General features: G+C 38.7%; 1 pseudogene; it reads right to left on the reverse strand.

Moving 5' to 3' along the window:
• Positions 1–16,091: 16,091 nt before the first annotated feature.
• LOC122110883 lies at positions 16,092–16,206 on the reverse strand (annotated as a pseudogene).
• Between the last annotated feature and the right edge of the window lie 798 nt (positions 16,207–17,004).

Here is a 17,004-nt window from a genome sequence, read left to right on the forward strand (position 1 = left end):
GTTGATTGGCCAGAATTTTGTTGATAAGTTTTGCATCAGTATTCCTCAAAAAAAATGGGTCTATAGTACTCTTTCTTTGATGAGTCCCTGCCTGGTTTTGGGATGAGGGTTGTGATGCTTCATAGAATGAGTGTGGTAGTGAACTTTCTCTTTCAATTTCATTGTAGAGTTGGAGGAGTATTGGTGTGAGCTCTGCTTTGAAGGCCTTGTAGAATTCTGCTGTAAAACCATCTGGTCCTGGGCTTTTCTTAGATGGGAGGTCTCTTATTGCTGTTTCTATTTCAATGCTTGATATGGGCCTGTTAATATGGTTTAATTCATCTTGGTTTAGTTTTGGCATGTCAATATTTGCTAGGAAAGGATCCATTTCTGCCAAGTTCTCAAACTTATTAGCATAAAGTTTTGAGAAGTATTCCATTATATTTTTCTGAATCTTGGTTGTTTCTGTGGTGATGTTTCCATTCTCATCTCTGAGTTTATTTATTTGGGTGTGTTCTCTTCTTTTTCTGATAAGATTTGCTAAGGGTCTGTCAATTTTGTTAATTTTTTCAAAGAACCAACTCTTTGTTTTGTTGATTCTTTCTATGGTTTTTTTTTTTTTTTGCAGTCCAATTCATTTAATTCTGAGTTAATTTTAATTATTTCTTTCTGTCTACTGTATTGGGATTTATCTTGCTGCTCTTTTTCAAGAGGCTCAGATGTCTCATTAAATTGTTGGTTTCAGATCTCTCCAATTTGTTGATGTAGGAACTCAGAGCTATAAACTTGTCCCTGAATACTGCCTTTGCTGTGTCCCATAGGAGCTGGTAATTTATGTGTTCATTTTTTTTGAATATCATGAACATTTGAATTTCCTTTCTAATCTCTTCCATGACCCACTCGTGATTCAGCAGTGTGTTGTTCAGCCTCCATGTGTTACAGGATTTTCTTTGGTGGCTTTTGGTGTTGAGTTCTAATTTAAACCCTTGTGGTCTGAGAGAATGCAAGGTATAACTTCAATGTTTCTGTATTTGGACAAGTTTGCTTTGTGGCCTAAAATGTGGTCTATTTTGGAAATTGTTCCATGTGCTTCTGAGAAAAACGTGTATTCTGATGCTACTGGGTGAAATATTTGGTGGAAGTCTGTTAAATCTAGTTGATGTATGCAGTTGTTTAGATCTGGGGTTTCTCTGTTGAGTTTTTGCTGAGTTGACCTATCTAGTGGGGAAAGTTGTGTGTTAAAGTCCCCAACAATTAATGTCTTTGGATCTATGTGGGATTTGAGGGAAAGTAGTGTTTCTTGGATAAATTTGGGTGCTCCTTTGTTTGGTGAATAGATAATTAGAATTGTAATATCCTCCTGTAGGAGAGATCCCTTAATTAGTATGTAGTGACCTTCTTTATTTCTTCTCAATAATTTTAATTTGAAGTTTATTTTATCTGATATTAGGATTGCAACTCCCGCCTATTTATGGGGGCCGTTTGCTTGGTAGATTTTGTTCCAGCCTTTCACATTGAAAATGTGTTTGTTTTTATGGGCAAGTTTTGACTCCTGAAGGCAGCAGATAAAAGGATCTTGCTTTTTAATCCAACTAGACAGTCTATGTCGCTTAATTGGAGAATTAACTCCGTTAATGTTGAGAGATAGGACTGAGAGGTATTTGGGAGTTTCTGCCATTTATCTACCTTCTTGGGGCTGGGCCAACTGGGTTCTTCCTATGGTTCTCGGATTCTCAGTTTGGGTGAGGTTTCTTGCCCTTTATTTTGGTCTTGATGGTTTTCTATGTGTAGGACATCTTTATTCTTTTGTAGGACTGGTTTGGTGGAGATGTATTGTTTCAAATTTTCTTTGCTATGGAAGGTTTTTATTTGGCCTTCAGTTATGAAGGAGAGTTTAGCTGGGTACAGTATTCTTGGTTGATAGTTGTTTGTTTTTAGGGCATAGCATACATCATTCCAGGCTCTTCTTGCTTTGATTGTCTCAGCTGAGAAATCTGAGATGATTCTAATTGGTTTCCCTTTATAGGTGATTGATCTTTTCTCCTTGACAGCTTTAAGGATCTTTTCCCTGGTCTGAATTGATCCTGTTTGGATTATAATATGATGGTGGGATGTCCTGTTCTTGTCTGTTCTATTTGGAGTTCTAAAAGCTTCTTGTATCTGAATAGGCCTATGTTTTAGCATGTTTGGGAAGTTCTCTGCTAGGATCCTGTTAAACAAATTTCCTAGACCATTAACTTCTGTCTCTACGTGCTCTTCTACACCCATTATCCTCAGATTAGGCCTTCTGATGGTGTCTTCCAAGTGTTGAATAGATCTATCATATTTCTTGGATTTGTCTTGGATGGTTGTATGTTCTTTCTCTATATTATCTAGACTGTCTTCAATACCCAAAATTCGATCTTCTGCATGGTCTAACCTACTCTCAAGACTTTCTACTTTGTGTTTTATTTCTTTTCCTCCTAGTTGGTCGGCTTCAAATTCCTTGTTGGAGATTTGTTTTAGATCTTGTATGAACTTCTTTACTTCCTTAATTTGGTGTTCAGTGTTTATTCTCAAATCACTTAGTTGATTGGTTATGGTTTCCTTGAACTCCCATTCCTTCTGTTGGTTTTCATTCAGCAATGCCTTTGTGGTCTCCCTGCCTTCTTTCAGCTCTCTGTTTATAGATTCCATAAATGCCTTTAGTGATCTTTCTGTATTCTCATCCCGCTCTCTCAATTCCTGTATTACTCTTTGATTAGCTTCCTCACATTCATGCAATTCCTATAGTTCTCTTTGAGTGTTCTCAGCCTGTTCACGCCATTCCTGACTTTCTCTTTGACTGATCTCAGCCTGCTTACACCATTCCTTTATTTTTCTTTGAGTGTTCTCAAGCTGTTCATGCAATTGCTGTTTCGATCTTTGAGTAGCTTCCTCACACTCATTATATTCCTGTATTGACCTTTGTTTTGCCTCCTCTCTCTCCTTATCATGCTCATACAGAGTCCTTTGCAGGTTTTCACTCTTTTCATTTACCATGTTTACCAGTAGTGTTTGTAGAGCTTTTTGGGAACTCTCCTCTGGATTATTCATTATCTGCTCTGTCCCCTGATTATCTTGAGTGGGAGTTGAGATACCCGGACTTGCCATTTTTCTTGTGTTTTTCCGTGTTGCTCTGCCCATTTGGGATGAAAGTAACACCAGTTTTGTGCTATCACAGTATTTTAAGGCAAGCATCAACCAAAGTCTCTAGTTGCACAGTCAAAAGTCTACAGCTACAATAGTTCAACAGATATATCTATTCAACATCAATCAATTAATGGGCTACGAGCCACAAAGAAGAATTTGGCAAACAGAAATTATTAGGTTTAGGGAGAGATGTGGGTAAAAATAGGAATAGAGGGATGTGGAAAGGCAGAGGGAGAGTTAACTTAACTAAGTCCTAATCTCAAAATGGGAAATAGCTTGGATAGAATGATAGTAGAGAGAGAGAAAAAAAGAAGAAAGAGAAAGAAAAAAGACAAGAAAAAATAGAAAAACAAAAATTAAAAATTAAAAAGTACAACACTTAAAAGTTATGCAGAATGAAAATGTAATATTCAGAGAAGAACATGATAGAATAAGAGAAGGGGAGGGATAAAAAGGAGACATGAAAAACTTAAAAATAAAAATACTTAAAATATTATATAGGTATAAAGAAGTAGTACTGCTAGTAAGGAATTTAAGTCTAAGAGGTTTTCAGCTGAGTAATAAATTTCTGGATTAAGTGTGTACACATGGGGGCTAAGGTCTAATAATCGATTATGGGTATATCTGAGGATGAGCAGAACAGCAATTAAGTCACACAAAGAAGAGTGCAAGGGAAGAAAAAGTGAAAATAATGAGAAGGAAAGAAAAAAAGGATCAAAAGATCAGTAGAGCTAAACACAAAAAAAAATTTTAAGAAAAAGAGAAAAAAAAGAAAAAGAAAGAAAAAAGTACACACACATATACCCCTAAAATAAAAAGTATAAGTGGAAGAAAAAAAAAGTTAATAGAAAACAATAAATTTTTTTTTTTTTTTTTTTTTTTGTCGGCCATGGGGCTTGAACTCTGGGCCTGGGCGCTGTCCCTCAGTTCTTCAGCTCAAGGCGAGCGCTCTACCACTTGAGCTACAGCGCCACTTCCGGTTTTCTGGTGGTTTATTGGAGATAGGAGTCTCGCGGTCTCTCCTGCCCGGGCTGGCTTTGAACCGCGATCCTCAGATCTCAGCCTCCTGAGTAGCTAGGATTACAGGCGTGAGCCACCAGTGCCCGGCAACAATAAATTTTTTTAAAGTTAAAAATTAGAAACGAAAAAAAAAGTTTTAGAAATAAATTTTTTATAAAAGGTACAATAAAAGAGTTCTTTGATTTTTTCGGTTGGGGATGGGTAGATCCTGTATCTCCCTTGTGTCTGTAACCAGTCTCTTGATGGAGTCTCTGGTCTGCTTGTGGTGTTTGATTTTCCTGTGGCTTGGATGCTTTCTTAAGTCCGTTTGTTTGAGCAGGCAGAAGAATGCTCTGCTTTACCCAGGATTTTGTGATCCTCTTCCCAAGCTAGTTCAATGGGAGGGAGATCTGCTTTGAGTATCACAAAAGAGAGAGATGGCTGTTTCCTCTAGTTTGGAGATGCTGTGATGAGGCTAGGTTCTGGTTAGAATTGAGGCCTTTCAGCAAACAGTAGCTTTTCCCTGAGGAGCTAGCTTCTGAGAAACTCACAGAGCCCAGCCTGGAGCCATTCTCAGGGTTTATGTTTACTGAATTTCAGTTGATTGTCAAGGCTGCTGTAGGGAGGGGCAGCCTCTGGCTCTGTTTACCCAGTGAAGAAAGCAACTCCTGGGGCTGGTGGCCCAGGCTAGGTGACTTTTCCCTGAGTGGAGCTGAGCCTGGCAGGTCAGGTTAGGTTCCTGAGACCTGCTAAATGACTCTAGTTTTCTTCCAAGGCCTGAGTTGGAGCTAGCTGCTCAGCCAGGCCTTTGTCAGTATCAAAGATGGAGATCTCCAGTAGTGGGGGGGAGGGGTGGCCTTCCCTCCTCTGCTCCCTGAGAAGGAGTGAGGAAGTCAGGCTTCTACTCATGCCAAAGTCTTGGTTCCTGGGTCGTCCCTGGTCTACAAACTGAAGGATGAAGATGTCTGCTCCTTGTCAGTTCTTGCTGGTGTTGAGTACAATCCGCTCAGCCGCTGTGTGTGGCGCCTTTGTCCTGGACTCTCTGTCTTGCAGGTATGGTGGCTAAGGCCACTGCCGCCACCGCCGCCACCGCCACCACTGCCGCCACAGCTACAACCGCGGTTGCTGGCAAGTGCTCAGATCTGTCCCTTGCCTGGATTTCCCTCTCTGGCCTAACTCTCTGTACTGTGATGGCACACTTGGTGAGATTCTCTGGCTTAAGACTGTTCACTGGAACGCTAAAACTGCTTTCTATGTGAGAGCTTGTTTAGCCTCCAGCTTCTCCTCCACCAGCTTCCCGGAATTCCTCTGCTCTGATTATTTTAAAGATAGGATCTTGCCTGTTGCCTGTGCTGATCTGGACTGTGATACTCCTATTTACTATACTTTCTATAGCTTAGATGACAAGTCTACACAACTGGGCTCATTAATAGATCAGATGTACTTTCAGGATTTTTTTTTTGCTTGTCACTAGTGCCTGGACAGTATGCTTCTTTATATTGATTATTTCCAAAATTTCTATATGTTTAGAATATTAAAAAATTTTTTTGGGGGGGTCCGGTCATGGAGCCTGAACCCTAGGGCTGGGCGCTGTCCCTTAGCTCTTCAGCTCAAGGCTAACACTCTACCACTTGAGCCACAGCGCCACTTCCGGCTTTTTTTTCTTTTTGCTTATGTGGTGCTGGGGAATCGAACTCAGGGCCTCATGCATGCAATGAAAGTGCTCTACCACTGAGTCACCTTCCCAGCCCCTATGTTTAGAATATTATGGGAAAATATTATTAAAATCATAGACAAGCCAGGCATTGGTGACTCACAACTATAATCCTAACTGCTTAGGAGTCTGAGATCTAATGTTCATAGTTTGAAGTTATCCCAGACAAGAAAGTCCAGGAAACTCTTATCTCCAATTAGTTACTAAAAAAGCTAGAGTGGAGCTGCTGTTCAAGTGATTGAATGCTATTCTTGAGCAAAATAGCTAAGAGGCAGCCCCAAGGTTCTGAGTTCAAACCCCAGATCGAGCACCAAAACAAACAAAAACCAACAATGGGCAGTTTTGAGGTCAGTGATTCTAACATTTCTTATTATGATTTTGATTATGATCAGGTTCTGTGGATTATAGTTTTCTTACCTATACAGTGTGTGTAGTACTGAGCATAAGCCAAGTGCCAGTGATTTACACCTGTAATTCTAGCTACTCAGGAGGCTGAGATCTGAGGATTGTGGTTCAAAGCCAGCCTGGGCAGGAAAGTCTCTAAGACTCTTGTCTTGAATAAAGCCCCAGAAAACCGGAAGTGGTGCTGTGGCTCAAGTGGTAAAGTGCTTGCCTTGTGCTGAAGAGCTGAGGGACAGTGCCTGGGCCCAGAGTTCAAGTCCTACAACTGACAAAAAAAAAGAGCAGTATATAGGATTGCTAAAAACATGTAATGTATTTAAAATAGTACAACACGACTTAGACTATAAGAACATCAGTTTTATCATCTTAGAATCACAGAATTTGAGATTTCAAATACTGGAGGACATTTTACTCAACCTTTAAGTTATCCAGGCGTGGGAGTTGATGTTCATAAAAGAAGATAAATGGCTTATCTCAGCTGACTAGCTCATGAACAAAGATCTGTACTTGAACTCAAACCTCTGGATCTTATTTCCTTGTTCTTTTCTTTTCCTTTCTTTTCTTTCCTTCCTTCCTGCCTCCCTTCCTTCTTTCTTTCTTCTTTTCTTTCTTGTCCTCTTGCTTCCTGAGCAAAACAAGAGTTCAGCCTTGAATTATTCCTGATTTTGTTCATTTTGTTTTGGTGTTTTTTTATGCCACTTTTCACTGCAAAGTGGAACAACAGATTTCCTAGAGTGATTGTTGATGCTAAAACCAAGCAGATTGCACTCTGAACATGAATTTACATGAGAAATGCTGAATATTAGTAGTGTTAGCTGAATATCACTGAATGCAGGGAAAGTGACAGCATGAATCAAAGAATGTTGGATTAACCTATGTGGAAAGTTAAGCTTTGCTTTATGGCAAAGCATAACGGGCTACTCTTTCAGAAGGTCTCAACAAATTCACCAATAGAGTCCCTTAACTGACTTCCCATTCTGGCCTTCCTTCTGGCTGGTCCAGATTTCCCACTACAGGCCAGGCAAACTCTATAGCATCAATCTATGCTTGAAGCCCTTCCTCACTTCTTGGTATTAACTAACTGAGTAGGCTTTGTAAAAACCTCTGAACCCTTCTGTACAGGTCTTCAATACTCTGTTTTCAGGTTATGGCTTAAGTTTCCATTATTATGTCATAATCACTCATATACATGTTTCTCTCCTACATGGGATGTGAACTGCTTGAGAAGAGGCACCATCTTTTAGTTAAGTCTGTAAGTAAATGTACCTAGGTTCTTTTTGTTGTTGTTGTTGTTCATAGAGCGTGTACTCTGGGTCTGAGCGCTGTTCCTCAGCTCTTCAGCTCAAGGCTAGTGCACTACCACTTGAATTACAATACCACTTCCGATTTTCTGGTGGTTTATTGGAGATAAGAGTTTCACTGACTTTCCTGCCTGGGCTGGCTTTGAACTGTAATCTCAGATCTCAGCCTCCCGAGTAGCTAGGATTACAGGTATGAGCCACTGGCGCCCAGCTTGTACTTAGGTTCTTAATATTTGGTGATTAATTTTCTGTACACTGATGGTCAAATCTAGGCTTGTCTTTTCCTTTTTTTGTGGACTTTTGGGTATTTATTGTGTCAACAATGTAATATTTCACAAATATTTGTAGCAATATAACTACAGTTAATATACAGATATAATTATATTTTCCTCAAGAAAGTGAAAAGATAGAGGAAGAACTCTATATATGGAAATCCATGAGTGAAGGGAGTCATAGTTCTCATATGAGAATCACCAGGATGGAATCCTTCAAATCCCCTTCTTGTGGTCACTACACCCCGGCCTCAGAATATGTAGTGGTAGCTTGTCATCTCATTCATTCAAGAGGACTTCATCCTCCAGAGAACCTCTCTCTTCTTATCCTGAAAGGTGGAGTGGCCTAGATGTTAGTAGCTTGTGTGTGCTAGCAACATATTACACTGTAGGCACCACATTTCTGATGAAGTAAGCTCAGACTTGGTCAGTGTTTACAATTAAATCACTATTTTGTAAAGCTTGAAAAGCACTTGCTATAAATTATCCCATAGGGGAAAAAAATCATAGACTTCAGTGAGGATTAGCTACAATGTTTTTTTCTTTTTCTTTTCCACCCAGAGGGGTTACAGTTACATGAGCAAGGTAATGAGTGCATTTCTTATCAAGCACTGTTGCCTCCTCCTTTGTTTTTCCCCTACAATCCCTTCTCTTCCACATCCTCAACTACACTCCCCTCCCCCCCTAAATTGTAAAGTTCATTTTTTAACATAGTGTCTTGTACATCTCATTGTTGTAATGTATCCCTATTTAAACATTTTGTTATTTCCCTTCCCCTCCCCAAATTATACCAACATTGTAAAGCTTGAATTCGGAAATCCTTACCCAAAAGACCACCAGAGACCGTCACCAATGTAAAAGCTAAGGGGTCTTTATTGCAAGCTCAAGCTTGCTTAGTCCCCTTATACATAGCAGCAACCGATGAAGCTGAGAGGCCCTGAGCCCAAGGTTACTGCACCTTTTACACACTTTTTAGGTAAGGCAGGGATTTTGCATACATCATAGCATCTTGTAACAAATCACTACACACTGTGGGAAAATCTTAGAACAACCGTATAGTATGGTTGGCGCACAACAAAGTAGGAAAGGACCAGAAACAGGTTGTTGGTCAGATCAAGGGGGCTAACATGCTTTAAATTGGTTGGATTGCACCACAGGGGAGTCTTTTCAAGAGGATATGTGCTAAACTTCAGGGTGTCGGGTTCAGATAATGGTCATCAGACCCCAGGAGGGGCTGTTCTGGAATTTCAGATATCTCCACATCCTGCCTTAAGCAAACACCATCTGTGCTTCCCAGGATTGTCTGTGAAAGGCAATTTCAGATATCTCCATATCCTTGCATATAGGGTTCTCAGGATTGTCTGTGGCTGGAATTAGGTCAAGGGTTAACTCCCAGAACTGAGATGGAGTCTTAAGTAAAATGGAGGTGCTTAGGTTCCTCAAATAAAATACAGTGAAAACAGGGGTTATACCGTGGAGGAGGGACATACAAAGCAACAAAAAAAATCACATGGTACCTTATAAATATGTTAGAAACAATAGCAAGAAACAAAAAACCACTTGTGTCCCTATTTTGGGGTCATTTCACTTAACATCAACTTATTTGACCTTTTCTGTTTTTCTGCTTGTCAGACATATACTAGTTATTGCAAACAAGGGAAACCATGGGAGCTATGTTTCTTTGGGCTTGGCTTACTTCACTTAATATAATTTTTTCCAAGTCTTTCCATTTCCTGACAAATGGGGCGATGTCATTCTTTCTGATGGAGACATAGAATTCCATTGTGTGTGTGTGTGTGTGTGTGTGTGTGTGTGTATGTGTGTGTATGCCACATTTTCTTGATCCATTCATCTACTGAGGGGCATCTGGGTTGGTTCCATATCTTACCTATGGTAAATAATACTGCAATAAACATAGTTGTGCTGGTATTTTTAGTATGGTTTTGTTTGTGATCATTCGAGTAAATGCCCAAAAGTGGGATTGCTGGGTCATAGGGGAGCTCTATGTGGATTCTTTTGAGGAACCTCCATACTACTTTCCAAAGTGGTTGAACAAGTTTACACTCCCACTAACAATGCAGTAGGATTCCCCTCTGGCCACATCCCCTCCAGCATCTTTTGTTATTAAATTTCTTGATCATAGCCATTCGAACTGGGGTGAAGTCTAGGAGAAATCCTAGTTCTCCTTGGTACAGGCCAAAATTGTCTTAATAGAGACCCAGAAACACAAGAAATCAAAGAAAGGTTGGACAAATGGGATTGCATGAAGCTGCAGAGCTTCTGCATGCAAAGGGCATAGCTAGCAAGATCAATAGAATGCCCACGGATTGGGAGAAAATCTTCACTAGCCATACAATGGACAAGGATCTCATATCTAAAATATACTTGGAACTTAAAAAATTAAATCCACCACCAACAAATCCTCAAAGAAACAACTGCCCAATAAATAAGTGGGCTAAAGACTTAAAGAAAAACTTTTCTGAAGAGGAAGGAAGGATGGCCAATAGAAACATGAAGAAATGCTCAGCCTCTCTAGCCACAAAAGAAATGCAAATCAAAACAACATTGAGATTCCACCTCATCCAAGAATGTTGGTTTTTACATTATTCCATAACAATAAAATTTTGTGTCCACATAAATGTCCAAGAGTTAGAGTCTTTTTTGTATTTTTTTATTGTAAAAATGCTGTACTGAAGGGTTGCAGTTACATGAACAAGGTAATGAGTACATTTCCTACTGAGCATTGTTGTCTCCACCTTTGTTTTACCCCTACCATCCCTTACTTCCCACCTCCACAACTACAACTACCCCACCACCCCCTCACTCCCACCCAAGTTGTAAAGTTCATTTCAACATAGTGTTTTGTACATTTCATTGTTACAATTGGTCAACCTGTATCCTTATTTAAGCATTTCATTTTTTCCCTTCCCCTCCCCGAATTAGAGAAGTGTATATAGAAGATTTAGGGCACCACATCAAATGCAGTGAAAATGGGGTTATACCAGGGGGAAGAACATACAAAGCCAAAAAAAAACCCAGATGTACATTATAAATATGTTAGAAACAATAGCAAGAAAGAAAAAAGATATTTGTGTCCTTATCTTGGGGTTCATTTCCCTTAACATCATCTTATATGGTTATATGTACATAGCTTTTGGCCTTTTCTGCTTGTCCTACACATGTACTAGTTACTGAAAATAAGGGAAACCATGGGACCTATGGCTTACTTCTCTCAATATAATTTTTTCCAAGTATCTCCATTTCCTAACAAATGGGGCAATGTCATTCTTTCTGATGGAGGCATAAAATTCCATTGTGTATATATACCACATTTTCTTAATCCATTCATCTACTGAAGGCCATCTGGGTTGTTTCTATATCTTAGCTATGGTAAATAATGCTGCAATAATCATAGTTGTGCTGGTAGCTTTAGTATGGTCTTGTTTGTGATCATTCAAGTAAATGCCCAAAAGTGGGTTTGCTGGGTCATAGGGGAGCTCTATGTGGAGTCTTTTGAGGAACCTCCATACTACTTTCCAAAGTGCTTGAGCAAGTTTACACTCCCACCAACAATACAGTAGGGTTCCCCTCTGGCCACATCCCCTCCAGCATCTGTTATTAGATTTCTTGTTTATAGCCATTCTAACTGGGTTGAGGTGGAATATCAATGTTGTTTTGATTTGCATTTATTTTATGGCTAGAGAGTTTGAGCATTTCTTCATGTGTCTATTGGCCATTCTGATTTCCTCTTCAGGAAATTTCCTCTTCATTCATTTATTGGGCAGTTGTTTTTTTTGAGGATTTGTTGTTGGGGGATTTAATTTTTTGAGTTTCAAGTATATTTTAGATATGAGATCCTTGTCCATTGTATGGATAGTGCAGATCTTCTTGCAATTTGTGGGCTTTCTATTGATCTTGCTAGCTTGAAGCTCTATAGCTTCATGCAATCCCATTTGTCCAACCTTTCTTTGATTTGTTGTGTTTCTGGGTCTCTGTTAAGAAAATTTCAGCCTGTGCCAAGGAGACCTAGGGTTTCTCCTGTTCTTTCTTGTAATGTTTTCAGGGTGTCTGCTTTGACTCTGAGGTCTTTGATCCATTTGGAATTGATTCTGGTACAGGGTGATATATAAGGATCTAGCTGTAGTTTTCTACAGGTGAATAACCAATTTTGCCAGCACCATTTCCTGAGGAGTCTGTCTTTCTTCTGTAGGCCTATCTTTCTTCTGTAGGTCTGTTGGTTCATTTCTGGGTTTTTAGTTCTATTCCATTGGGCCTCAGGTATCTTCTTTTGCCAGTACCAAGCTGTTTTAATTACTATGGCTTTGGTTTGAGTTTGAGATTTGGTATTGATATTCCTCCAGCACCGTTCTTTCTGTTAAGGATTTTTTTGCTATTTGGGGTCTTTTATTGTTCTATATGAATTTTTGGATTGCTTCTTCTATTTTATTGAAGAATGAGGTTGGGATATTGATAGGCATCACATTGGATGTAGATAGCCTTGGGAAGTATTGCCATTCCAATCCAGGAGCATAGGAGGTTTTTCCACTTTCTACATCCTGCTGTGATTACCTTTTTCAAGTTTTTAAAGTTTTCATTGCAGAAGTCCTTCACTTCTTTTTTTTTTTAAATAAGTTTTTATTGTGAAAATACTGTACAGAAAAACTACAGTTACATGAGCAAGGTAATGAGTACATTTCTTATCAAGCACTGTTGCCTTCTCCTTTGTTTTTCCCCTACAATCCCTTCCCTCCCATCTCCACAACTATACTTGCCCCTCCCCCCTCCACCTAAATTGTAAAGTTCATTTTTCAACATAGTGTCTTGTACATCTCATTGTTGCAATGGGTCAACCTCTATCCCTATTTAAACATTTTGTTTTTTCCCTTCCCCTCCCCAAATTATACCAACATCAAATACAGTGAAAACAGGGGTTATATTGTGTGTGGGGGGGAAGACATACAAAGCAACAAAAATCACATGGTACCTTAAAAATTCATTAGAAAAAAATAGTAAGAAAGGAAAAACCACTTGTGTCCCTATCTTGGGGATTCATTTTGCTTCAATTCATCTTACCTGGTCATATGTATATAGCTTTTGACCTTTTCTTGTCCCAGACATATACTAGCTACCCCCAACAACAAATCCTCAAAAAAACAAGTGCTCGATAAATACGTGGGCAAAAGACTTAAAGAGAAACTTCTCTGAAGAGGAAAGAAGGATGACCAATAGACACATGAAGAAATGCTCAACCTCCCTAGCCATAAAAGAAATGCAAATCAAAACAACATTGAGATTCCACCTATCCCATTGAGAATGACTATAATCAAGAACTCTGATAACAACAGATGCTGGAGGGGATGTGGACAGAAGGGAACCTACTGCATTGTTAGAGGGAGTGTAAACTTGTTCAAGCACTTTGGAAAGCATTATGGAGGTTCTCAAAAGACTCCACATAGAGCTCCCCTGTGACCCAGCAATCCCACTTCTGGGCATTTACTCGAATGATCACAAACAAGACCCTATTAAAGCTACCAGTACAACTATGTTTATTGCAGTATTATTTACTATAGGTAAGACATGGAACCAACCCAGATACCCCTCAGTAGATGAATGGATCAAGAAAGTTTTATATATATAATATATATATATATATATATATATATATATATATGTATGTATGTATATGAATTCTATGCCTCCATCAGAAAGAATGACATTGCCCCATTTGGAAAGACTTGGAAAAAATAATATTAAGTGAAGTAAGTCAGGCCCAAAGAAATATAGGTCCCATTGTTTCCATTATTTGCAATGACTACTATATGTCTGGGTCCTTCACTTCTTTAGTTAACTCCTAGGTATTTTATTTTTTGTGCACTATTACAAAAGGAGTAATTTTCCTAATTTCAGCTGTGCTCTTCTCATTGTTGGCATACAGAAAAGTCATGTATTTTTGAGGATTAATTTTATACCTTGCTACTTTGCCAAAGTTTCGAATCAGCTGGAGTAATTTGGGAGTGGAGTCTGTGGGATTCTTTAAATACAAGATCATGTCATCTGCAAAGAGGGAGAATGTTAATTCAGATTTCCCTATTTGGCTCCTATTTATGTTTTCATCTTGTCTTATTGCTGTAGCTAGGCATTTTAATACTAAATTCAAGAGAATGGAGAGAGTGGTTTCCTTTCCTTTATTTGCTTTTTTCCTTCTATTTTTCTTAGTTTTTGTCTAGTGTTTTGCTTTTATTAAGGCCATTAGTCATATTATTAGTTCTTGAATTTCCATATGTTTGAATTTCACACATCTTGAGTCACACTTGGAAACACAATTCTGATATCAGCAATGAAATGGAATCCTGCTTAAAACGGCAATAGTTATATAAATAATTTTGGTTGAAAAATTTATTAATGATTCTTTGCTTCGAGGGATAAAAGCACGCATTCACATTTTTTTTTTTTTGGGTCCAGTCGTGAGGCCTGAACTCTGGGCCTGGGTGCTGTCCCTCAGCTCTTCAGCTCAAGGCTAGCTCTCTACCACTTGAGTCACAGAGCCACTACTGGCTTTTTTCTTTTTGCTTATATAGTGCTGAGGAATCGAACCCAGGGCCTCGAGCATGCAAGGCAAGTGCTCTACCACTGCACTCACATTTTTATCAAAAACAATGTAAATTGAAAAGTTCAAATCTTTTGTGTGAAAAAGTAGGCTCCATGAAATCAAAATCCAAACAAATCACACAAAAAAGTTGATCCTGTTTTCCTGAAAGTGACAGTTTCCATCAAGTTGGTTTTTGGAGTTTCCAAGGGGACTTTTGGGTCTCTTCCTTTCTCCTTCCATCTTCTCCATCAATTCATTTATGTGTATGTTTGGAAGTCTATTTATCTATAGTGGAGAAAGTGAGGGGTTGTCATTCTCTAAACGAATGTCTCAGATCCTATGAGAGAAATTTCATGACAGCATTTGCACAGTACACGGCTGTGCCTGTGAGTGAGAGAAATTGCTCTAACTTAATGTGGCATGTAATAATAATATCTCACATCAGTTTCTTCTTCTGGGAAGCTTTTCCCAGCCTTCCCATCTGGGTTCTGAAGCCTTCCTTACTCTATAATTATTTCCTGTGTTATAGCACAAAGCATATGCTAAAAAGTGATGCTGAATAAATGAGATGGTGCCATGGATATTTATTTGTGACTATGTATGCATATACATATGCATTTTTCTCTGTATGTATTTATTTAACAAACACTCAGATAGCACTTAGTATGTGCAAGGTGTGCTTTTAGATGTTTCGTACATGTACTTATTCAGAATTTTCTAGTTTACCAAAGCACACTCCACACATTGGCTCATTGTTTCATCATTTTAACAGAGCAGTAAACAGATGGATGAAAATGATCTTCATGTCACAGCTTGGGGCGACACAGTCAGGAAGTCCTTCTCTTTATGCATGGTTGCACAGGATGCAGATAGCAGAGTTCAGTTACTTGAACTGAACTTCAGCCCACCAGTGTTTTGCAAGAACAGCTCTAATGAGTAACCTCTTAAGGATTACCACCTCTGCAGTAGGTGAAGACGGAAGAAAAGCTTTGGCTTTTTGGGCAAATTGTTTAAAGAAACAGACTTTAATGTTTAAAACTAAGTTAGTAATGTCTTAGGTAGCTATAGAAAAAATAGTGCCGCGTAGGAAACATCTCTAGAATTCAGTGCCTAAAGAAACAGTACAAATTGGCTTTGAGTTGGTAAGTGTAAGCTGCAATTGGCTTGGCAGCTATGTACAAAGCCATGGGTCAGTCTGGGCTCATCTCCTCATAGCAGGCTAGGCTCAGCACATCCCACATGTTCATACTGTGCTCTAACATTATAGTGGGATAGTGAATCTTGGATACAAGAATACTGAATTTTTGAGTGCAAGAATTTGGGAGCAACTACGCTATCCTAAATCAAACCTGCCAGTGTCAATATCTGCTGACACTTCATTGGCCAAACTAGTTTACATAACCAAACCCAGTTCAAATTAGGAGTATACTATATATCTTTAGGCTTGATGTTTTCTTTCTTTCTTTTCTTTCTTTCTTTCTTTCTTTCTTTCTTTCTTTCTTTCTTTCTTTCTTTCTTTCTTTCTTTCTTTCTTTCTTTCTTTCTTTCTTTCTTTCTTTCTTTCTTTCTTTCTTTCTTTCTTCCTGCTATTGAATGATTAGCATTATTCTTAAAGGCAACCTGAATGGGTATCAATATACCTAATACTTCAAACTCTTGTAGGAGTTATACTTCTTACATGTATCAAAACTCATACTGAACAATGAATTCTGGGTTACAAGGAGGATTTATGTTTTGCACCTGTCTTTGTTACAAATTAAACAATGACAAACAAGAACTAACCTAAGGCCAATTTTTGATAGAGTGGGAATTTAGATTTTACCTCTGCAGATAGAAGAGGATATAGGCATAAATATTTTTGAAGAACAATCTTATCTATCTTACTTATTTTTGAACAACAGACACCTATGTGGTATTCAAATAGGGCTGCCAAATTTGATAGGTAAATAAAAATGCATGGCGTCCAGCTTGCTGTGGTTGGGATCTAAAAAGTCCTCAAAAATCTGTGTGTCCACATGGCATTATTGGGAGGTGGTAGAACCTGCAAGAGGTAGAGTGTAGGATGTCTATCTGGGAATATCCTTGAGGAGGATAATGGGAATCCAGCCTGTTACTCTGCTTCCTGACCCCTATGAGTTGAACCTTTTTCTCACTATGTGCTCCTTGCCATGCCATGATCTACTGTCTTACTACAGGGCCAAATGCAATAGGTCTATCTGCCCATAGACTAGAACTTCCAAAACAGCGTGCCGAAATCTTTCCTCTTTATAATTGGAGTATCTCTTGTATTTTACTGTATTAACAGAACGTTGACTATCACACAAAAAATTTGAATTGCAGCACAATGGCAACTATTTTTAGTATAAGTACATTCTAAATATTGCATAGGGCATTTTTTATAGTTTAAAAGACCCCTGTTTTATTTTGGTTCTCTGGAATTTAACTCAGTACCCTGCACTTTATTTGCAATCCTAATTTCAGATAAATCAGCTGTTCCTCACAAGATTAGAATAATAGTAAGACTATAAAATCGACCAGATTGCACAAAAAAGCACACCCATGTTGATTTTTCCAGTA

This window comes from Dipodomys spectabilis, unplaced genomic scaffold (assembly GCF_019054845.1).
Source record: "Dipodomys spectabilis isolate Male_0828 unplaced genomic scaffold, ASM1905484v1 ptg000081l, whole genome shotgun sequence".
Lineage (NCBI taxonomy): Eukaryota > Metazoa > Chordata > Mammalia > Rodentia > Heteromyidae > Dipodomys > Dipodomys spectabilis.